This window comes from Coptis chinensis, chromosome 8, assembly GCF_015680905.1.
Source record: "Coptis chinensis isolate HL-2020 chromosome 8, ASM1568090v1, whole genome shotgun sequence".
NCBI lineage: Eukaryota > Viridiplantae > Streptophyta > Magnoliopsida > Ranunculales > Ranunculaceae > Coptis > Coptis chinensis.
The window spans coordinates 14575964-14599964 of record NC_141463.1 but is presented as its reverse complement, the minus strand read 5'-3'; the positions used below and the strand labels follow the sequence as shown (position 1 = coordinate 14599964).

The 24001-nt window shown below is 39.7% G+C and overlaps 1 pseudogene; it reads left to right on the top strand.

The window, feature by feature from the left end:
- Positions 1–11153: 11153 nt before the first annotated feature.
- LOC147480136 (heat shock protein 81-1 pseudogene) lies at positions 11154–20210 on the top strand (annotated as a pseudogene).
- Positions 20211–24001: the final 3791 nt, after the last annotated feature.

Below are 24001 nucleotides of genomic sequence, written 5' to 3'. Positions count from 1 at the left end.
ATAACATACTCATTGTTCTCTTTCCAAACTTCGCACATTAAAGGCCCCGTGCTTCCATCACGGATTAAGTGAATGATCTAAAGAATCAGCCTTCATTCTCATAGAAAAGCGCCTATACTTTCACATTCACTAGGTGAGTTCTATCAAGAGTGCTCTCAGTAGCTTAGGCACTCCGTCCATAAGGACCATAGAACTTCATTAAGAGTTTTCCCAAAAACTACAACCTCTAATCGCCGGGGATCACATACAATTTACTTATCTAAAATTCGGGACGATAAGTATCATTGTATGTCTTATACTCAAACATTCTATGACTTGTTCTTCCCTTTGAACCTAGTTCTTGGGATCTCCAATCCCCTAGGTTGGGTTACCGTCATATACATTTATCTTACAATAGGCTTCAGATCCCATACTTACGGCAAGAGTCCACACTTTTTTCTCGGCGAGCTTTTAGTAAATGGATCGCAAGATTATCACCGGATCTCACAAAATCAATAGTCAATTGCGCCCTTGGATATGTAATCCCGATCGATTACTATGCTTACGGACGATATCTGTCGTGATTTACCATTATAAAACTTGTTGTGGACTCTCCCGATAGCAGCGGTGCTATCACAATGTATCAAGGTAGGTGGTACCGTCTATGCCAAACGGTATGTGAGTGAGTAGGTCCCGTAACCAACTAGCCTCCTCACTTGCACTAGCCAAAGCAATCAACTCGGACTCCATAGTAGATTGTGCTATAATGGTCTGTTTTCTTGGACTTCCAAGATACAAAGACCTCCACCAATGCAAACACATATCCACTAGTAGCCTTAGAGTCTTACGAAGAGTATTCCAATCAACATCGATTGTACCGCTTCAAGAATAGCAGGAAATCTCTGATAGTGAATACCCAAATTGATTGTTCTCTTTAGGTATCTCATTAACCTGCCTATTGCTTGTCAATGTTCAACACTAGGGTTACTAGTTACTAGTGTACCTGCACAAAACACCTACTGCATAGGCAATGTCAGGTCTTGTACAATCAGTAGCATATCTTAAACTACCAATGATACTAGCATATTCCTTCTGATTCACAGGTTCACCATTATTAATAAACAATTTAACACTTGAATCAAAAGGTGAGCAAACAGGCTTACAATCGAAATAGTTATACTTCTTTAACACTTTCTCAACGTAGTGTGGCTGATCTAACCATATGCCATCTAATGATCTTCTAATTTTAATCCCTAAAATTACTTCTGCTTCTCCTAAGTCTTTCATATCAAAGTTAGAAGACAATAAGTCTTTGGTCTCTTTTACCGCTTGCAAATTAGACCCAAAAATAAGTAGATCATCAACATATAACCATATTATAACACATATTCCATCATGGTACTTATAGTATATGCATTTGTCACTTTCGTTTATGTAGAAACCATTAGCAATCATAAAATTATCAAATTTTTCATGTCATTGTTTCGGTGCCTGTTTTAAACCATAAAGTGACTTCGCTAACTTGCATACCTTTTTACTATTACCTTGTTCCACATAACCCTATTTGGTTGTTCCATGTAAATCTCCTCTTCTAAATCCCGTTTAGAAAGGTCGTCTTAACATCCATCGATGAACAACTAGATTATGAACAAAGAAGCAATAGATAATAATACTCGATTGAAGTTATCCTAGTAACGGTGAATATGTATCAAAGAAGTCAAAGTTCTCCTTTTTTGTCGAAAACCTTTGACAAACTAGTCCGGCTTTTGAACTTTTCTATTGAACCATCGGTTTTAAACTTTCTTTTTAAAACCCATTTGCTTCCTATAGTTTTACAACCAGGAGGCAAATCCACTAACTCCCAAGTCTTGTTTTCCATGAGAGAATCTATCTCACTTTGAATAGCTTCTCTCCAAAACTCAGAGTCAGAAGAGGCAAGAGCTTCTTCTATGGAGGAGGGATCTCCATCCAAAGAAAACGTCACAAAATCAGATCCTAGATCTTTAGCGACCCTAGCTCTTTTACTCCTTCTTGGTTCAGTTACAGTGCCTGTGTCCCTATCATGCAATCTAGATACATCAGAAGCAGAAACATCTTTGGTAGGGTCTTAGAGGAAGATGCACCCCCACTATTTCTAGATAAATAAGGAAAACTATCTTCTAAAAACTCGGCATCGGATGATTCAATAATAACATTACTCTTCATATCCGAAATCTATAGGCCTTACTATTCATAGCATAGCCTAAAAAGACACACTCATAGGCCTTACTATCAAGCTTAGAGATTTTGGGGTCATGCTTCCTTACAAAGGCGGACAACCCCATGTCCCCGAAATAACTCAAATTGGGCTTTCTATTTTTCCATAGCTCATAAGGTGTAACCTTAGTCTTAGAACTAGCAATTCTATTCAAAACATAGCATACAGTTAAAAAACGAGCTTCACCCCATAAACTTGAGGATGCTCCAGAGCTAAGCAACATAGCAACAGTTAATTCTTTAAGTGTTCTATTCTTCACGTTCACTACTCCATTCATTTCAGTGAATAAGGAGTCATCTCGTGAATTATACCATGTGATTGTAAGAAAAGATTAAAATCGGTAGAATCATACTCGGTTACCTCTATCACTTGAATTACTTTTATGTTTCTATCATGCTGATTTTGAACCTCAATCACATAAGCTTTAAAAGCATTTAAAGCATCACTCTTATTCTTCAATAAATAAACATAGGTAAATTTTGAGAAATCATCAATGAAGGTAATAAAATATCTTTTACCACCTCTAGTTAGAACACCTTCAAGTTCACAAATATCGAAATGTACTAATGCTAGCAGATTTGTACTTCTCTCAACCGACTTGTGAGGTTTCTTAGTGATTTTGGCCTTGGTGCATGATTCACGATTACAAAAACATCATTCTTCAAGATAGGAATTAAACCCAATGTGCTCATGTTCTTAACATACTTCCTATTAATATGACATAATCTACCATGCCAAACATTATGAATAAGCAATCATGTAGCGAGTAGAAGTTTTATTCATGTCGGCAACATTCAACTTAAACATCCCATTACATGCATATCCCTTGCCAAAAAATTTCGGACTTAGTGATCACATCTTGATCACTACCTATCACTTGCTGAAAACCGGCCTTGTTTAAAATAAAACCGAAACTAAATTCTTCCTAATATCGGGTGTATGAAGAACATCCTTCAAAACCGCTTTCTTCCCGTAAGTAAACACCAACTCCACATCACGGAACCTACAACCTTGATAGTATGGTTGTCGCCTAATAGAACTTCCCGGTTCCAAATAGTATAACTCTTGAACCGGTTTCTATCAAAAACAGACATGCCTAGAAGCACCGATGTCAGCCCACCATCCCTCGAGACATTGACAGAATTGACTTCGTTATCATTGCCACAAAGGTGTCCTCGGTGACATTAGCCTCATTTTGGTACTTGCGATTCTGAGCATAATGTCCTTTTTTGCATGTATAACATACAACTTCATCATGTCTACTGGTAACCTTTGGTTCATATTAACCCGGTTCGGTTTTATGTGGAGCTTTCTTGTTATTATTAGGTTTGTTCTTCATTGCCTTTTATTAGGTTTCAGATTAGAATTGGTTTTATTAGCATCTTGATTTATAATATTAACTTTAGCCTTGGCGGATGACATAGCCACTTCCTCATTGTGATCCCGTTTTGGATTCTTATTCAATCCGAGTCTCATAATGAGACTCTCCATCGAAAACTCCTTGGATTTATGTCTAAGAATGTTCCTAAAATCCTTCCATGAGGGAGGAAGCTTATCAATGACGACCGCAACTTGAAATTGCTTTCGTCAATCTTCATTCCCTCGAAAAGTATTTCATGAACAATTATTTGTAGGTCGTGACACCGAGTCACAACCGACTTGTCATCTTCCATCCGAATTTAAGGTAACGACTTACAAAGCGTACTTTTTTTTGAGCGGCCTCCCGATTGTCATATTTCTTCGCAGGGCATCCCACACATCGAAGCGGTTGGAAGATAGCGATGCAAATCGGTACAAGTCATCGATAAAGTGCATTCAGGATATAGTTCTTGCACTTGAAATCCTCAGCATTCCATTTGTGTCAGCAACAGTAAGAGCAGGTTCCAACAGATCTTCCACCGTAGGTCGTTTCTCTGTCAGAACATTATCAACCTTCACCAAGGTCAGATAAAATGTCATCTTTGCTTTCCACCGTTTGAAGTTTTGACCGGCAAACTTGAAAGGGCGATTATTGTTGTTGTCGTTTTTGAACTGGCTTCCTTCCTCGTGTTCCATTGTTAAACAGACAAGAGACCTGACATTAGGTCTTTTGTGCAGGTACACTAGTAACCCTAGTGTTGAACATTGGCAAGCAATAGGCAGGTTAATGAGATACCTAAAGAGAACAATCAATTTGGGTATTCACTATCAGAGATTTCCCCGCTATTCTTGAAGGGTACACCGATCTTTGATTGGAATACTCTTTCGTAAGACTCTAAGGCTACTAGTGGATATGTGTTCTCGCATTGGTGGAGGTCTTTGTATCTTGGAAGTCCAAGAAACGGACCATTATAGCACAATCTACTATGGAGTCTGAGTTGATTGCTTTGGCTAGTGCAAGTGAGGAGGCTGGTTGGTTCTGGGACCTACTCACTCACATACCGGTTTGGCATAGACCGGTACCGGCCTACCTTAAAATTGTTGGAAAACAATATGCAAAAACAGGATTAACAATGAAATTGGAAGGTCGAAAGCCGACTAGGTCGCTCTTTTAAGGTATTATGGGTCCGTTCCTCCCGTGCGCATTTGACATACCGCGAACCTCCGTGATACAACGACCTCTGTAAAAGTCTTGATGATCACCGCACGGCAAAAACCAAAACCGGAAGAGAGAACAAGAACTAATAGTCTCATCACGCCATTATCGGGGAGAAAAGTTTTTCTTAAAGAGAGGAAAGATATGAAAAACTGGTGTATTTGGTCTGCTGTAAAGCCTTGTTTTTATAGGATTGAGAGAGTGTAACGTTTGGTCAACTCTCAACGTTATTGTCAAAAAATAACGTTCCAAACTAAAGGTCGGTTTCTGGACTTAAAAAAAAAAACGTTTTCCTTTTTTGTTTGTAAACATACCAAAAACGATTAAAATAACCAACAAGAAATCACCTTAACCCAACTCAAAAACCTACAATTCTCAAGCCCACGAAGCATGGTCAGCCTCGAAGCTCAAGTTCAAAACCTCGCAAACCAGCTGGGTTTAACAAATGAAAGCATTTCCTTGCTCAGGTAAGAAAATGCTGCTTTTACAAACACAATAGACGCTTACCAACAAAGAAACCAAAGGTAACGTTATGCCGAGAATGGCATCAACGAGGTTAATTAGCAGATTAACGAATTATCACACAGGATAGACCAGAGTGCGGTCAGAAAGGATGCGACCCGGATTGTTCAAAAGATTCTTAAGACATACCGCACGTCTCCGTTCAATGCTGAGGTCCTCACTAAACCCTCTCCTCAGGATTTTATCCAACCACGTTTCCCAATGTATGATGGCAGCACATGCCCCGGTCAACATGTGGCTCGATACATTCAAAGTCTGGCCCTCTACAATTCTCCTGAGTTTGATCATCTTCACTGTCGACTATTTCCAGCCAGTCTCAAGGATGGCGCACTTGATTGGTTCTTCTCTCTCGAACCTGATTCTATTAAAACTTTCGAACGGCTTACTGATCTGTTTGCCAGCCAATATGTGCACAACATATGAAAGAAGGCGGATCTTGATTCGTTGTTCCAGCTCTCACTACAAGAGATGGGACCTTTTGCGACCATATTATTACCGACGCTTTCAAACTGTTGTTGATATACAACATCTGCGACGAATTTAAGGGTAGCAAATAAATTTTGGTAGTGTACATTGTGGGGCACTAATTGCTACGCTTTTAACAGTTGGTAAAGATATTCCATGTTTTATTTTCTAAAGAAAATAGTTTATATTTTGTTAAAGTTCAATAGCTACGTTTTTAAGCGTCGATAATGATAATATTTATCAGCAACCCTATAAAGGGTAGCAACAACTATAACATCGGCTACGCTTTCTATTATATCGGCCACGCTTCCATATACGTCGCTGGTATTCTTTAGGGTAAGTGGGTGCTGATAAATGTTGTCGTTCCCACATTTTAGTTATTTGGCCAAAATTTTCACTAAATGCGCCAAAATTTTCAGATATTTCGCGGGCTTATGTTTTAAGGTAAGTTGAAAAATAAATCAACACAAAACCAAAACTTCATCAGTTTGTCTAACGCCGCCGATACAAAAACTAAAAGCAAAAAAAAAGGTTGCAACTTGCGATTTCCTGTCTGTCTCAGACCACCAGTAAGTATCTCTCTCTCTCGCTCTATATATATATCTCTCCTCTCTCTCTCTCTCTCCAATTGAGAATATTTATTCTCATCTTCCTGTTGGCAGGTATCCAAATTTCCATATTGTTGCTCGGGCATCTCACAATTTCTTAAGTTTTTATCTCGGAATTCCTATTGGCAGGTATTTTAATTATTTGATTATGACTTAAATTGTTACTAATTTTGGGTTTTGTTATAGTGCAAATTATGACTACTGGGGTTTGGTATAGTGCAAATTATGCTTCGTGTGTTTTCAGTTTTGGGGTTTGGGGTTTGGGGTTTGGGGTGTTTAAATTTTTGATTTTTTTTTGTTCTCTTAGTGTTGGTTATATGATCTATGAAGGGTAGTGAAAATTTAGACCTTTCTAATGTGAATAGTTTGCTTCATTTTGCTATAATGTGGGGGTTTGTTTTAATGGAGTTTGTTTAGATGGGGTTTGGTTAATTTTGGGTTTTTTCTTCTTCAATACTCTAAAAATCAAAACTTTCAAGTTTATACTTCAATTGCTCTCTTTGTCTACTGAATACTACTTTGTTTAGATACTTTAGGTAGAAAAGTTAAGGCTTTGTTGCAACCGAAAAATTCATTGAAACAGTTCTTTAGCGGAAAAGCTAAGGTATTTTTGGGGTTTTTGTTCTAATCACGCTAGAATTTATTTTTTGGGTTTTAAAAAATCCAGAGTAAAAAGTTGCTTTTTGTGGAGGATAAATCCAGATAATTGGCCTCAACTGGACACTTATCTTTGTACCTATGAAGTGTATATTAGTTTGCACTTTGCTCATACTTTAAACGTTGATGTCTAATGAGTCGATGAAAGGTACCAACACCGGTTGATTCCGACTGAAGTTAGTAAAATACATATAGCTAATGAATAAATCTTTATGAAAGTGGCTTTCACTAACTATGAGTGGTTTATCGATCATAACTAGAAGTCATGTAGCCTTTGCCCGCGCAGGTTTGAATCCTGCCGTCCACGACCCTCACGTAGAGTCAATTGTTCTTTCCTTTTATTTAAAGTATAAGTGGTGTAGTACAGAGCTTCAGAAATCCCATGCCCATATTTTATTTGATAAGGAATTGTTCTTATATTTTTTTCAATTTTTTTCTGTGTCCATGGATATATATGGTTAGACCATTCACACATATATTGATGTATTGGTAACACATTGCAATATCAAGTCTCAAGAGTGGAAGATTTGATATTTTAAGCCTTAAGATGTTTACAAAACCGAAAATTCAATTCATGATACCTCAAATCTTCTAACAATCTAATGCGCGCGTGGCTGTCTCTGTCTCGTTCTAATTAATATGCCATTATCAGTCATCTAATCTGTATTTTGAGATAAAGACAGATAAGCATCATTAGATTTATGCTTGTAATCCCAGAATCATTAAAAGAACTTGTTAATATATGTTCCTTTGTCAAATTCTGCACATGCCCACTTTCTATCACACTCTCTTTTGTTCCATTATTACTTCTCCCACTTCTCCCCCTATCATTTACATTCTTCTCCTTATTCCTATCAACAAAACTACTATTTGGACTATTTACTTCTCTAGATAAATTCCCTTGATAAGTTTTATCCACAACCATTACTTGTTATATTTTTCTCATTTCCAGTAAAATTCTCACTCTGGGACTTGTTTGAAACTAAATTCCCATCATTAAAAGCAAGAAAGCTAGAATTTTTACTCACTTCTTTGAAAATTCCTTCTTGGGCAGTTTATTCCTACTTGAAAACTGGAATGGCCAAGAAACAAGAGGAGATTTAGTACTACTAAAGCCTTGAACAACAGGGTATAAAAAGAGAAGCCTTTAAAGGATGGTTAAGAAACAAAAACAGTTAACAAAAAGAACGAAAGCTATAACTCCTAAACCAAAACCAGAAAACACTCTACTTTTTGTAGTTATAAACTATTCTGATAAACCAAGTGACCTTAGAAACTTTTTCAACTCCATTGTACTACACTAGTATGTATAAGCATGTATGTGTTATGTATATAACTCTTTGTATATAACAATGTAGATAAAAATACGGAGATTACTAAGTTGGGTTTGGAGTTTGAGAATAGTTAAGTGGTTGGGTTTCGAGAAAAGCAAAGAATGAGTGCGAAGAAACAGAGGTGAATGGAGAAGAAGAAGAAGGTGAAGAAAAATTCATATATCTCAGGCTTTTGAACAATTGTTATCATTAGAAAAAAAAAATGTAGTGTGGTGATTAACTTGAGTTCGTGCACCCTTGAATGTTGGTAGTAGTGTGCTGGCTTGGTCAATTAGAATGCCCAACATCTTTTCCAACTCTGTGTTTGTTCTAATTGAATATGTATGCCCTCTTTCCTGTTCATGTGTCCCTCACACCCTTATTTTAGAATTGGATTAGATACTAGAATATAAAAAGAAGAAAAAAAAAACTCATTGGGGTGATGAAATGGTCTCATGAATTTTCGACTTGGGTCTTTGTATAACTTATGTACTATATACTACAAATGGTTCAAGTAAGAGATTCTCTATAGAAAAAAAAAAGTTCAAGTAGGTGATCCAACTAGATTGCAAATAAACTTAAATTGTTTAAGCTTTGAAATCTGGATCATCGCTTTGTATTCTTCGCTTGTTACTTTAAGTGTTCAATTTTATAAATTTAGTCCGTTTTGATATATGTCAAAGGGGCTACAAGATATTTTCATTAAATTAGTAATATATACCTTTTCTGATGCACCCATTATGTATCAGGTTTCAAATATTTGATACAAATTGAGCCTTCACCTATAAGACATAGCATTCAAGATGAGCTTTAAGATACAAATTTAGAATACTAAGATTGCTCATTCTCACATGAAGCACTTTGAGATGGTAGCTTTGCATCTATTCGGCCCATGCTTTTAGTTCTCTTGTTTAACTAACATGACTAGGTGTTGAAAATGTGAAAAGTTTAAATAATTGCAGTTATGATTTTGACTAAATTTTCTATTAATTTTCTATAATTCTTAGTGTAATTATAGTTGGGTTCAGCCTGGTATTATAGAAAAATTATAGGCACTTAATCAGGAAATTTAGTGCATACTTTATTGACAACCTTTTTTGAGTGTATAATTGTATGTGCATATTGTATCGATAAATTGGAATATATAGCAATAATAAGAAGTGAATGTTAGTGTTTTCTTTTAAAATATTGTTTAAATTGGTGGACAAAAACTAGATTTGTAATTTGACATTGCTACTTTTTTTGTCCATTTTGCAAGTGTAGAAGTAATCTAAGTATTTGATTATGAACTTAAGTTTGGTCCACTTTATAATTTTTTTTCCTTTTTACCATGTTTACAATAAGACTGAGAGCATTCTTTTGCAACAAACTCATGAATGTTAATTGATCTAGGATTATTATATTCTTAGCACCATCAAACTTGATAACGCCCCGATAGTATCATCTATATGGCTAACACGCGATAATGGGATAAGCTTATAAATATTTTGTATGATTTGTTGGTCCGTTTGAACCCTTTGGCTTGTTTGGTTGAGTTTTGTTTAGCTAGTTTTGGATATGGCTAACACGTGATAATGGGATAAGCTTATAAATACTTTGTATGATTTGTTGGTCTGTTTGAACCCTTTGGCTTGTTTGGTTGAGTTTTGGTTAGCTAGTTTTGGATCACGAACACCTTTTGAATTCAAATTGATTTTGTTCAATGTGGGTCAGTGTACCTAGTGCCTTTAGAGAGCCTTTGGGGTGGCTCCCTTAGTACCTTTACAAGTAGTCTTTTTCAATTCAAGGTTCTTGAGAGAAGCCACTTACATGTGTGTATTGCTATTAACATATTGTTTTCACTTACAATGTATAGCAATTGCACGTAAATATGGACAAGAGTTGGATGAATCTGCCAGATCGGTTTGACACTCAATTTATTGAAGGCGTTGAGGCATTCATTGTGGTTGCTACTGATCATGCAGACAGCGCTGGTAGGACTCTTTGCCCTTGTAAAATCTGCAATAATAGGTACTACAAGCAAATCAGTGAAGTAAGAGATCATTTGCTTGAACATGGAATGGACAAGCATTACACTCGTTGGCTCCATCATGGTGAAGGTTATGAAGAGCACCTTGCTGATGACGATGATGATTATGATGATGTTGGTAGTGATGAAGGAGTTTGTTTTGATGGGTTGGAATACTTGCTTCACGATTTAAGAGGACCGACTCCTATGGATAATTCTGTACCAGACATGCAATATGGGGGTGGAGATAATTATACTGCCACAACACAACATGCAGATACCTCTTCTGGTCTTAATAGGGGTAATGGCGATGGGGGTAATGGTGACGATCCGAATTTGTTTGATAAACTTTTGAGTGAAGCGGACGCCTTTGTATCCAGGTTGCCAAAAGTTTTCCAAATTAGATTATCTCATGAAGTTGTTCCATCCGGGGTGATTAATCGTTGGAGTAACAAATCATTTGATATGATTCTTGAATTGATTAAAGCTGCATTGCCCTGCGGGTGAGAGGCCAAAAAGTCCTATCACGAGGCTAAGACATTAATCACGAGAACTAGGACTTAGGTATATTGCTATACATGCATGCAAATACGATTGTGCTCTTTTAAGGACAAATACAAAGATCTTCAAAGTTGTCCAAGATGTGGTGAACCAAGGTATAAAGCTTCGAAGGCAAGTGTAAGAAAATACCACATAAGGTTTTGCGCTATTTTTCCACTTAAACCAAGGCTTCAAAGGTTGTTTAAGTCAGGATGATGACTTTGTAGATATGAGGTGGCACAAAGAAAAACGAGTCCCGGAAGAGAATGTATTCAAGCACCCAGCAGATTCTAAAACATGGAAAGATTTCGACAAGGAGTATGAGTGGTTTTCCAATGATCCTCGCAATGTCCGCCTCGGCCTTGCAAGTGATAGGTTCAACCCTTTTGGTGACATGAGTACCTCTTATAGCATGTGGCCGGTAATGCTTGTGCCTTATAATTTGCCTCCTTGGAAATGTATGAAAGATCCTTTCCTTTTCATGTCGCTTCTTATTCCTGGTCCCAAATCCCCAGGAAATGACATTGATGTATATTTACAGCCTCTAGTAGATGAATTGAGAGATTTGTGGGACAATGGCGTGGAGACATACGATGTTGTGACCAAACAAACATTTAAGTTGCATCTTTGCGTTATTGTGGACCATAAATGACTTTCCCCGCATTTGGGAACTTGTGCAGTTGGAGCACCAAAGGCAAAATGGCCTGCCCAAATTGTAACAAAGACACGGTCTCTATTTTTTTTAAAAAATGGCCACAAATTATGCTATATGGCCCATCGTCGTTTCTTGCCACCACGACATTCTTGGCGAAGACGTGGTAAAAATCTGTTCGACGGGAAGGTTGAAAACAGACCAAAACCAAAGGATTTGGATGGGGCTGATGTGTTATCACAAGTTGATTTGGTCGAGGAACAAAAACTTGGAAAGAATCCGATTAACAAGAAAAGGAAGCGTACCGAGTTTGAGTTAAATTGGACAAAGAAGAGTGTATTTTTTGATTTACCATATTGGCCATCCCTTGAGTTGCGTCATAATGTTGATGTGATGCATGTTGAAAAGAACGTTTGTGAGAATGTGTTGGGAACATTGTTGAATATTGATGGTAAAACAAAAGATTCTTTTAAAGCTCGACTAGATTTGGCTGAATTGGGTATTAGAAAGGAGTTGCATCTAATTCCGAATGGTAATAAGTATATCATGCCGGCTACATCCTATACAATGTCATCTACCGATAAAAAGGCATTCTGCGAATGGCTGAAATTTCCAGATGCTTATGCATCAAATATATCTTAATGTGTGAATGCCAATGAGGGTAAAGTATCAGGAATGAAAAGCCATGACTGCCATGTGCTTTTACAACGTCTTCTTCCAGCTGCGGTACGTGGTTTCTTGTGTAGTGATGTAGCAATTGCATTGATTGAGTTGGGTGTGTTTTTCCAAGAGTTGTGTTGCAAGACACTGAGGTTAGAAGTGCTCGAGAATATGGAGAAGGATATTGCCGTGATACTTTGTAAACTCGAACAAATATTTCCACCGGCATTTTTTGATGTAATGGTTCACTTGGCTGTTCACTTACCACACGAGGCACTGCTTGGCGGACCTGTACAGTATCGGTGGATGTATCCCATTGAAAGGTAACATGTATATCATTTGTAACTTTTAATATATACTTTGTTTTGCTTTCAATTAATATAATTTGTTAAACAGGTTTTACACACTTTAAAAGCGGTATGTCCTAAAACAAAGCGTCGAAGGTTCAATTGCGGAAGCATACATCGATAACGAATGCCTCACTTTCTGTTCCATGTATCTCCAAGATATTGAAACATGCTTCAACCGTGAAGAACGGAATTTTGATGGTGGCCAAGAGAAACAACCCACGGGGCTGCTTGTTTTCTCACAGAATGTGCGACCATTAGGGGCTTTTAAAGTTATCAGCCTAAGCTTAAAAGATTATGACAAGGCCCGTTATTACGTGTTAAATAATTCTGAATAAGTATTACCATACCTTGAGTAAGTACAGCTTTTAGTAAGACACAATATATACACATTATTATCATGTTTTCTTATATATACAACATTTTCTATATGTAGTGAACATAGGGCAGAGCTTATTAGGCAAAGTCCACATAATTTGGAAGAGAGGTAGGAACTATATTTTTCTGAATGGTTTGAACGACGAGTAAGTTTTCACAGGAAATACCCCTTGCTGTTTTTCATTATTATTATATTTTCTATTGATTGTTGTTCATTTTGTTGATAGATGCATGAGTTGCGATCTCGGAATTCCCTAAAGCTCTTGATGAGTTATATTCATTAGCTTGTGGGCACGATCCTCGTGCAATTCGATATAGTGGCTGCATTGTGAATGGGATCAGATTTCACACGAAGGATAGAGAAGTAAATCTTGAACACAAAATAGTGGTGTTGTTGTCGAGGGTGTCACCAATCAAAAAGAGATTGATTTCTATGGTGTTTTAACCGATGTCATAGTCTTAAACTATTTATCTTCCAAGAAAGTTTATCTTTTCCAAAGTGATTGGTGGGATGTCGGCAATGGAAGGAGTGGAATACAAACAGATGGCCATGTTACTAGTGTCAATGTCTCACGAACTTGGTACAAAGGCGACCGATTTGTGCTAGCTACCTAAAGCAGTCAAGTCTTTTATGTGAGTGATACTAAACTAGCATGGTAGTTGGCAAGTTGTCCAGAAAAATAAAGCCTAGAAATGTGTATGACGTTGCTGAGAGAGAGGAAGAGATTGTAGCAAGGCATGGCATCACATTTCAAGAAGAGGAGCAGGATGCAGTGGATGGCATTGTCCAACACGATCAAACACTTGAAGAAAGTAACAATGATAATATTCAAACGGAAGAACTTGCACCTGTACTTTTGAATAGGGATGATTTGATCCCAACTGAAGTTGATGCGGATGTGGTCTTGACCAATATAAATGGAACCCAGATGGATGATCATTTCATTGTTGATGACCGAATCGATGAAGAAGATGATATGATAATCATAAACTATTGTAGTTACGAAGAAGAGAAAGTCATATCAAGTGATGATGATAATTGACATAGATTAAGTTTAAATGTGTTCTCTAAAGTGTTCTCTATGTGTTCTCTAAAGTGTTCTCTATGTTTTGAATTCCTTGTTAGTAATGTCGATGAGCGACTTCCTATCTACTTGTTTGTATTTGGTTTTGTTTTTTCAGTTTTAGTGTCGGGCCACACTTGGGAGAATTGAATGCAGCTATTTACACTTGAAAAATGATTTACATTAATTTTCTGCTGGTAAGTATATATTTCTTTTCAGTCATGGGCCCGTAGAAGAACTACTAGAAGCTCTAATGCACAGCCTCTCCTCTCAACCTCGATCTATGCCAAGCTCCCAATCAGCCAGATGCTTCTCTTGGTGGTATGATATCAATTTTTAGTCCATCTAAATTATAGGTTATATTGAGTTAAAGACTTCCAACTTTTCTCTCAATGTATATTTTTTGTAGTCATGGAATCGGTGGTCGTGATGCAAGTTCTAGTACAACTTGCCTCGATCCTAGGCCCAATGTTTTACGTAGGATCGTCTAGCGGGTCCGTGTTTGGTAAGACAATTTTTTCCATACAAACAACACAAATGGAAGAGATAAAGCAAATAAGAAGTAAAACTTTTAGCTTTTTGCGACCGAATTTTTTTTTTTTTTTGCTTATAAACGGCTTGACACCATTACTCCCCCCACTAAAAAAGAGGTAAAGCAATGAACACAACTCTAATCAATCATAAAGCAAGGACAGTCAGAAAAACGAGAATTGAGATTCCACCAAGGAGGTCAAAACACGTAGGGAGTTGGAGTGAACAATTTGCTTATGAAATTGGCATAATTTGCCGCAAGTATGCACCTCTAGCAGTTCAGGCGGAGAACGGTGAAGAAGGAGTTCAAGTCAAAAGTTAATACGATGCACGAACATATAATGGTAATAAAATATCATTACTAGTTATATTGTTTCTTTATTTATTTATTTTAACATTGTATTGCATGCATAACTTGTTTGCGTAAGAGCTTTGACATTGATATCCATCTGCCATGTAGAAAGGGTTGTTAATAAGTATCTAGGACAAATACCTCAAAGAGTACAGTGTAGGCTGCACAAATATTACAAGGGTCTCCCAAATGACCAACGTAGACGGAAGCCATATGAGGGGATGGTCGCAAAGGGGATTGGGAATTGCTTTGTGATTGGTTTGAAACGAAAAAATTCAAAGTAATTTATATGATTTTTGTAATTATCTTTTATTGTATTTCTAACTAAATATTTCCTATGGTACAAACTCAGCACAAAAAAAAAGGCAAATCGTGGGCGTAAGAAGGTTAATCACCGTGGTGGTTCGAGGTCCTTTCTAAATCACCGAAAGCGATAAGGTAGTATAAATTGTTTATTATTTTTTTAGTAGCCTTCTTTTCATCACATTTACTTTTTTCTACTTCAAGATTTTGTATCAACATATTGATGTATCTTTCTAAGCTTGTTCTGAGTTAATGCGAGAGACTCAACAAGAGCCCTAAGGATTGAATTTTATCGCGATGATGTACTATAACCCAGGCAAAGGCTGGTCTGGCCCTGTGGCTCAAGAAAATTATGTAATGACCAAGTTCGGTTTTTCTTATTTGTGTGCAATTCTAGTTTTATGAAGAGCATATTCATTTAATACTTGTGCCATATTTCAAATCATAGGATAAAATCTTTGGAGATCTGGACTTCGGTCCCTACAAGAAGGCTCTACCTCTATGATGAAGATGAAATTGTCGACAAAGTCTTAGGTACAAAACCTGGTTATGTCATGGGTCTTGGACCGCGGCATGGATCCACCGTCATCCTCCGATTACAATAATCCAGAGGTTGAAGACCTTAGGAGGAGAGCTGAGGCAGCTGAGAGACAGGCTGAGGAGTATGAGAGACAAGCGCAAGAGCTCACAACTTGCTTGCACGAAAATGAGGGTAGGGTTGAGGAGCTACAGAATTGGAAAACGGCTTCTGAAGCTAAATTGGAGTTTCTCATGGCGCACATTGGGGCCCGTTTTTCTGTGGTATGAATTTACATACAAGTGTGGTGATCTTTATCTTTGTCTACGCTATGAAAGTATATTAAGGTCTAATAGTGGTCCTAGCTTTTAAGAAAGCGGAGCGGGGCCAATTTCTCGTACTTGCTCAGTGTAGTGTGCCCTCCTTTTGTCGAGTGCCCCGCCCAGTTCACTAGGCTGTTGGCCTACCAAGCACTTGCCCGCTGCTCCTGCCCCGCCAAAGCGGGCGGGCTTCGTTATCCCATCGTTCTCTCTATAGCCCCCCTCCCATTGCTCTAGCCATAAGCTATGGCAGCTCCATTTCGCACCACGGGGATGCCTGCGAGGCCAGTGGGCTCAGCCCGGTCAACCCTTATTCAATTCCGTTCACGGGTCTTTCGCTTTTGCGGATCTAGAGAGATACTCACGAGTCTTCCGTCCCAGATTCCATCGCGCCGCCCATCCGGGTTCATCGGGTACTACCAAAAAGTCTCATGCTTACGTTCATTCTCGATGTAAGTATTATCTCGGACCATGAAGACCCCGGTCATGCTTCTAGTTTCCATTCCCATCATCATATTGATGATAAATCTCCGGTGCTCTGCCATAAAAATTTGGAGTCCTTATCATGGTGAAGGTTAGGTAACGCTGTGATTCTTGCTCAAAAACAGACCGAGCGCGTTCGAGTTATTGGCTCATCCGACCGGCAGCATTCATGAGTCGCTCGTTCAACCGTCCCTCGGGCCGAGGTCGAAAGTGCCATGCATGGTCCCCCGTCCTTTCTTTCTCTCGGTCCCAGCGCCAAAAAATGAAGTGCACTCCTACGCCGGGGGCGGAACAACCCCACAAACGTAGGTGCTTAGATGTTAGTTCCATCAAGGCGCCAAGAGCAAACGTAGCCCTGATGGAACTACATTCCACTATGACGGTACGGAATTCTATCTAAGTCACTACACCCAACAAGTCTTCGGCCCCCGGGTATCTTCTTCTCGGGTAGTGTACGTAGTTTGCTCCCTAAAGACTAAAGAAAGAATGGATAAAAGGGGGTAACACTTGTTAACACTTTCGGTTGGGTTCGATGAGCACCATCGCAAGAATCTACAATGTCATGATCACATTGGTTACCCTTTTTTCTTTGGTAGTTCAATGGACGGTCGCCCTTCCAACAAGAAAAGGTATAAATATGGAAACTTCTACCATTTGGATCGGAGAATTTATGGAGGAAATCGGGTTTTAAATTTCCAGAAACCGCATTATTATATAGCCAAAGGGAATACCTCTCTCTAAAATCATCCCAAGCGCCGCTAATGTGGCTACTAAGCTATTTCTTTGGGAAGCTCCTACTAAGATGAGAAATTCCCCGATAAAGCTACTAGTACCAGGTGAACTCATATTGGCCAGTGGAAAAGAAGGATATGGTAGAGAGATTCGCATGGTGCTCACCGAACCTCCGTAATATCTAGCAAGTCCAGTTTTATGTCGGTCATATATAACACCAACACATAGAAAAGTGGGCGGAGGAACTGGTCCATGACTTGACATCGGTGGAATGCCACCTCCAATTCCTGTATGTTCGATAGAGCCAAAGATTCTCCCCGATCGATTAGATCGCCGATTACCCCGAACCGTTCAAGATAGTTACCACCTATCATACGGCTTTCTAACTTCACTTCTTTTCTTTTAGCTAGGTAACACTCAGTCCCTAGCCTCTTAGCTAGGTAACACTTTCGATCTTACAGACCTCAAAGCAATTCATGAAGACACAAACTCACGAGAATTATCGTAAAAGTATATACAAAGTTCAAGAGTTTACCTGGTGCTAAGCCTCGACATATAAAATTTTAATATGCTCTTTTTCTCAAGTGCAATATGGTTGTTGCAATAGTTCCTTAGCAGTTCTAGCATTACTAGTTGGAAACTTTGAAATGCTTGGGAAAAACATTTCATGTGTGCCATGCTTTTTAATATATATGGCCTCTAGCATTCTTACTAGGTAGTAGTGCTCTTTACTTTAGTTCTTCTTTTGTAGAGTAACACCCACTCTATACTTAATTTATTATATTGTTTCAACCTAATTTTTGGTTTGATGAGTTGAGACGTTGAAGTCTCCATTGAATAGTGTCTGACATGTTTCTTTATAACATTGGCTAAGAAAGCAATCGGTTAAACTTTTAATTTGTTCTACTGCGGGATGGAACTTTTTGACCTAACTTTCCGGAGGCGGACCTACTCGAAGGAAGGACAAAGAAGGGGTTGGGGTGCTTCTATCTAATCTCTAATCCGGTCTTACCCTGCTTTGCTACAAATGGATTGGATGCCACTTATCACTATAAGGCCAAGGACGTCTTCAGTTGGGTTAACCACCCCGATGGCTTGGAGGCTTGGAAACCTCGTGGTTCGAAGCAGTTAGTTGAATAATTAAGTTTGCTGTTGCGGGACTTCCACTCGGCGTTACTGCGGTTCTCGACTGTGATGGTCGGTATATATGTCGGTTATTACGAACATCGACCCTCGAGCAAGGTTAGCTTCGGGGCTAGATGCCTTGTGTTCCAACCAAGTGCCTTCCTGGGGCGGACAAGATCCCCGGTCCTCTAGGTGAGGTTTGGTGGCCCTTCCGACGCTGGCGAAAGAAGGAACAAAGGCGATGGATGCCACCGAAGCCAATACAACACGGGATCGGTGATGAAGCTAGAAAGGCATAGCCAAAGTTCACTAGGATGAGCAGAGCGAAGTCGCGTTAATCAATGGATTTCCTTTAAGCTAGAAAAGGATGGGGGCTGTAGAATGCCTTTCCCCGTCGAGGAAAACGTGAAGAATTGCCGTTCACCCCTCCCCGAATATGGGTAATATGTTCTCATACAATGTTGCTCCAATCTGACCTAGCTGGCGAGCGATCCCAGTTCGCGGCAGAGAACCGGGAGGGGGGCTTTCGATTAGGTTGGTGTTCAGTGTCAGTGAGATTTGAACATTGGTCAGTCCAACTCAAAACCCCGTTGGGTAATTCTTCCCCAGCCCCTTCCATTAAGGGTGTTAACCGGCTTCTCTCCTTTCAGTCGAGCCTCTCCTCGATTCATTTTAGTAAATAGCGGAACCAAGAAAACTGGAAACAAGCTTTTTCTTTCAATAGCCGGCCAAATGACTACAGGATCATCGGTCTACTCTACCTCAATTCACCATAACCTTTATGTGAGATAAGGGTCTGTGGTGGTTGGTGAGTACGTAGTTGTATATGCTTGATTGATGTGTAAGTACGTAGGACTAAAAGATAATTGTGTGGATGGTGTGGTGCTGTTTTTTGGCTTTTGAAGGAAGTAATATACATACTTAGCAAATAGCGTGTCAGAGAACTCAAGAAAGAATGGTCTGCAGTGGCCTAGGACTTTTTTTTTGATAATTGGCGGTTGGGTATATTTTGCACCATTCTAGAAATATTAATTGGAACCATACAAACTTTGGAAACTTTGGAACCATACAAACTCAGGTATCACTCGACCAAGAGTGGTGATGAGTTGACTAGTTTGAAGGATTATGTGACTAGGATGAAGGAAGGCCAGAATGACATCTATTACATCACCGTGAAAGCAAGAAGGTTGTGGAGAACTCTCCTTTCCTTGAGAAGCTCTTATACATGGTTGATGCTATTGATGAGTATGTTGTCGGTCAGTTGAAGGAATTTGAAGGCAAAAAGCTTGTCTCTGCCACAAAGGAGGGTCCGAAGCTAGATGAGAGTGAGGACGAAAAAAAAAGAAAGAGGAACCAAAGGAAAAGTTTGAGGATCTCCGCAAGGTGATCAAGGATGTTCTAGGTGACAAGGTCGAGAAGGTGATTGTCTCGACCGTGTTGTGGATTCTCCCTACTTGTTTGGTCATTGGTGAGTATGGCTGGACAGCTAACATGGAGAGGATCATGAAGGCTCGTGCACTTTCGAGGGATTCAAGCATGGCTGGCTACATGTCTAGTAAGAAGACCATGGAGATCAACCCCGAAAACTCTATCATGGAAGAGTGAGGAGAGGGGTTGATCTTGATAAGAATGACAAGTCGATTAAAGATTTGGTTACATTGTTGTTTTGAAACTGCCCTTCTCATACGGGTTCAATCTTGATGAGCCCAATACTTTCGGCAACCGGATTCACAGGATGCTTAAGTTGGGTTTGAGCATTGACGAGGACAGCGCTGATGCTGAAGCTGACACTGACATGCCACCATTGGAGGATGTTGATTAAGTCTTCACCTATCTCATTCTTGTACTTGACATTTAGTATTTTTTGGATATTTGGTAGTTTTCTTTCTTTCTGTTGGAGTGTTGAAACAATAGTCTCAATGTCAGTGATTTTGGATGGTCTGCTTAGTGAAAAAAAAAAAACTTGGAAGCTAGTTTCATAGTTAGAAATCAACACAGGTTCTTAGCGAGTTTTTCTCGAAATGACTAAATAGAATATTGGTTATTAGTTATTAGTTGTGTGGAATTGAAAATCATTTTTAAGCGTATATTTTGTCACTTAAACTCTACTTGCCATTTCTTGGTGCCCTCATATATAACTAATTTTCTTTTTTGGAATTGCAGAATGGTTCAACTTCGTTGAGTACTTTGCAAAGATGGACTTGGGGTTGAAAAGGATCAAAGACGATCATAAATGCAATACTTATCCCCAGAATTTTGAATGATATATTTTTTTTTTTTTTGCAAGCTTAGGAAGGATATGTGATTATTGTAAACATACTAGCGAGGCTATGTGGAAATTATTTTGGATATTGTGACACTTTTCTACATTTGGAGCTTATGAAATTAAATATTTTGTTAGTTAAATGCTTTTGAGTGTGTAAAGTTTTCTTTAGGCCATGTATGAAAATTGTAAATTAGGAAATCATATCCGGAGAAAAGATCTCTCCAACACATGCAAATGGTTGCAAATATAAAAGTGTAATTGCTACGCTTTTGAAAAGTGTTGTAAATACATAACTCATTTTACATGCAAATGGTCCTTTTACAACCCTTACAAGCGTTGCTAATACTATCTAAAGAATAATATCAGCGTATGCAAATAGTACAAAAAATAGTTATTCACCAACGGTACTAAAGCGTAGCAAATTGGAACCCATCACCAACACTTGTAAACCGTAGCCAAAATAGACAATCAACAACAATTACAAAAACGTTGCAGATATGGAACCTTTTGCAACCCTTAAAAGCGTCGGGAAAAATTAATTAATACAAATCATCAAAATAAGAAAAGAAAATAATCAGCGACGCTTTTATTACATTAGCAACGCTTTAATACGTAGTTGAAGCATATTCTTTTTGCTACGCTTTTATTCGTCGTTGGTTATCATCTGCGTCGGCATCAATTGCAACTACACATCGACGCTTTATAAACCGTTGCTAATAAGCTTTTGCAACGCTTTGGGTTTCTATTGCTACGCTTATAAACTGTCGCAAAAAGACTCATTTGTTGTAGTGCATCTCGTTCAGGGAAGATGAAACCATTCGCCAATTCTTAGGACGGTTCAAGGCTGAATTGTTATGTATGGAAAGCGGACTGAAAGAGTCTTTTGCCATACTGGCATTTTCTAACGCCTGTCGAGTGTGTAATACCGACCTCTCCAGATCACTAATGAAATAACGCCCAGAAACGCTGTCCGAACTGTATGCTCGGGTCGACAAGTATATCAAGTTGCAAGAAAGTTTGAAGTCAAGTGGTTTAGCCGAGGTCCAAGAGGTGGCATCGATCTCTAACCATACCCCGCATGCCAAAAAGTGATCCAGGTCGCTAGCACCAAAGGCAGGCACCCGGCAAGACAATAACAGAGAGTTCACTGTCTTGACACGCTCCCCCAGTTACATACTGGACAAGATCCAGCGAGCTGAGTACTTCCGACCAGATGTGAGGCAGCCCATAGATCGACCTGACAAGCCCTACTGCGCATTCCACAAAGCAAAATGCCATGAAACCAATGCGTACTGGGGGCTTAAGCACTATCTCCAGGACCTCATAGAAGCTGGTCATATTAAACAGTACTCTAATATTCCTGTCGGTGATTTGCGCCATAAACTCATGGCTCGCCGAGTACGCAGCCAATCTCCGCCTCGCCGTAACCACCAAGCGTTGCAAGCTCGCCCTCATAGCAAAGGACGTCCTAGAGACCGTTCTCGCCACGAGCGAAGACAACATTCGTCAGATCGTGACAATGCTAGAACCATTCACATGATTACCTTCCCCGATGATTCCGTAACCTCCTCTAGAGAGAAAAGATGCCGTGTCGGTGCTCTTCAGGAAGTGTATCATTTTACTTCCTAGGCAGCACATGCTCTGCGCGCATCTCAGGTCGCAGTTCAGGAGATCATTTTCACAGAGGCCGACCTCAACAAGGTCTGCCTCCCTCACAACGACGCCCTGGTCGTCCACGTCAAGATTAGTGACTGGACAGTAAAGCGCGTCTTGATTGACCCGGGGAGTTCGTGCGACATTTTATTTTATCACACCGTTCAAGAGATGAGTTTACCCAAATCAGTTCTTATCGATCCAATCGCTCCCCTTTATGGGTTCAATGGCTCCAGGGCCGACCCTATTGGTGACATCATACTCCCAGTATCAGTCGGGTCTAAAGATGACAAAGTCAGCTGCAATACACGCTTCAGATTCTGGATATCCAGTCGTCCTATAATGCCATACTAGGTCGACGATGGATCCATCAAATGCAAGCTATCCCGTCAACATTGCATCAAGTTCTCCGTTTCCCAGGCCCCAGAGGCATGATGGAGTTGCGCAGTAATCAACTGGAAGCATATCATTGTAACAAAATCCTGTCAGCTTCGAGCTTCCTCTTGTCAGCCCCACACGCAGCTCGCATACACCCCAGCTCGACGTGAGGGTTATCAGCACTCTCGGTACTCTGCACAACATCTTTCAACTTATCATACCCTGCAAGAAACTGCATGAACAAAGTTAAAGAACCAGACTGCCCTGGAAACAAGCATAACAACTTAGTGTGTCATGAACTCACCAAACAAGCGGCCATATCCATCGTCCCCAACAGCGTCTCCATGTCCTCATCTTTAACCTCTGCCTTGTCACCATCCAACACGATCCCCTTCAGAACGCTAGTCGCTATGGGTGCCGAGTGGAAGCTATAGTCCGAGCGTTTCACCATACGCTTCTTCCCCGTCTTCCCCATGTAGTAGAATTTGCTCCCCACATCCCCACATCGCGGGGACGAACTCTCACCAGCGACTTGGCGACCTTGCCCCAAGTCGCTTCGCTCTACAGCGTGACGAGCAGTTTCGCCTACCCACTGTGGTGACCTAAACACAATGCCGCCAGCTGAACGACCAGCTCTTCTAGATCGTTTGTGACCCTTGCCTCCTACAGCAGCAGCCTTCCTCTTACCTCGATCACCATGCACATGAGCATCGAATTCCATCTCCTCCATGATCAGAGGCGACATTTCCCTCATACTCCCTTCTCCTCTCACATATGGGCGACACCTTGCCATGGTCAAACCTATGAACAGAGATGCTATTGCATGAGTTACAGTTATACACCAAATCCTTCTCAACGGAGTAGCACTCACAAAGGAAAATAAACGTACCTGTAGAAGCATCGACGAAGGTAAGGTAGTGCAATGATAGGGCGAGATAGAGCTAAGAAGAGAAAGACAACCAAATGCCTTTTGGTATTCTGCGAACAGTTGATTTAATAGATAAACGTTTTTCCCTAAAGCGCTTCATTATTACCTTGAGACGCCAAACGCCATCTGCCCGCCATCATTATGTTCCCTGAACCACTCGCTTTCCTACACGTGTCACGCACATAAGGGATTACTGTCGTTCGTGACACTGAACACAACACAATTCGTCCTGCTCCATGTACAAGAGATCGGCGATCTGGTGGCATCATTCCGAGCGTCACCAAACAGATGAAGACAAAATAACAACAGGACACTCATGCAAGCTTACCAGTTATTGGCAAAGCAGTTATTACAGTAGCGCAGCCGCCACGCATTGTAATAGCAGTAT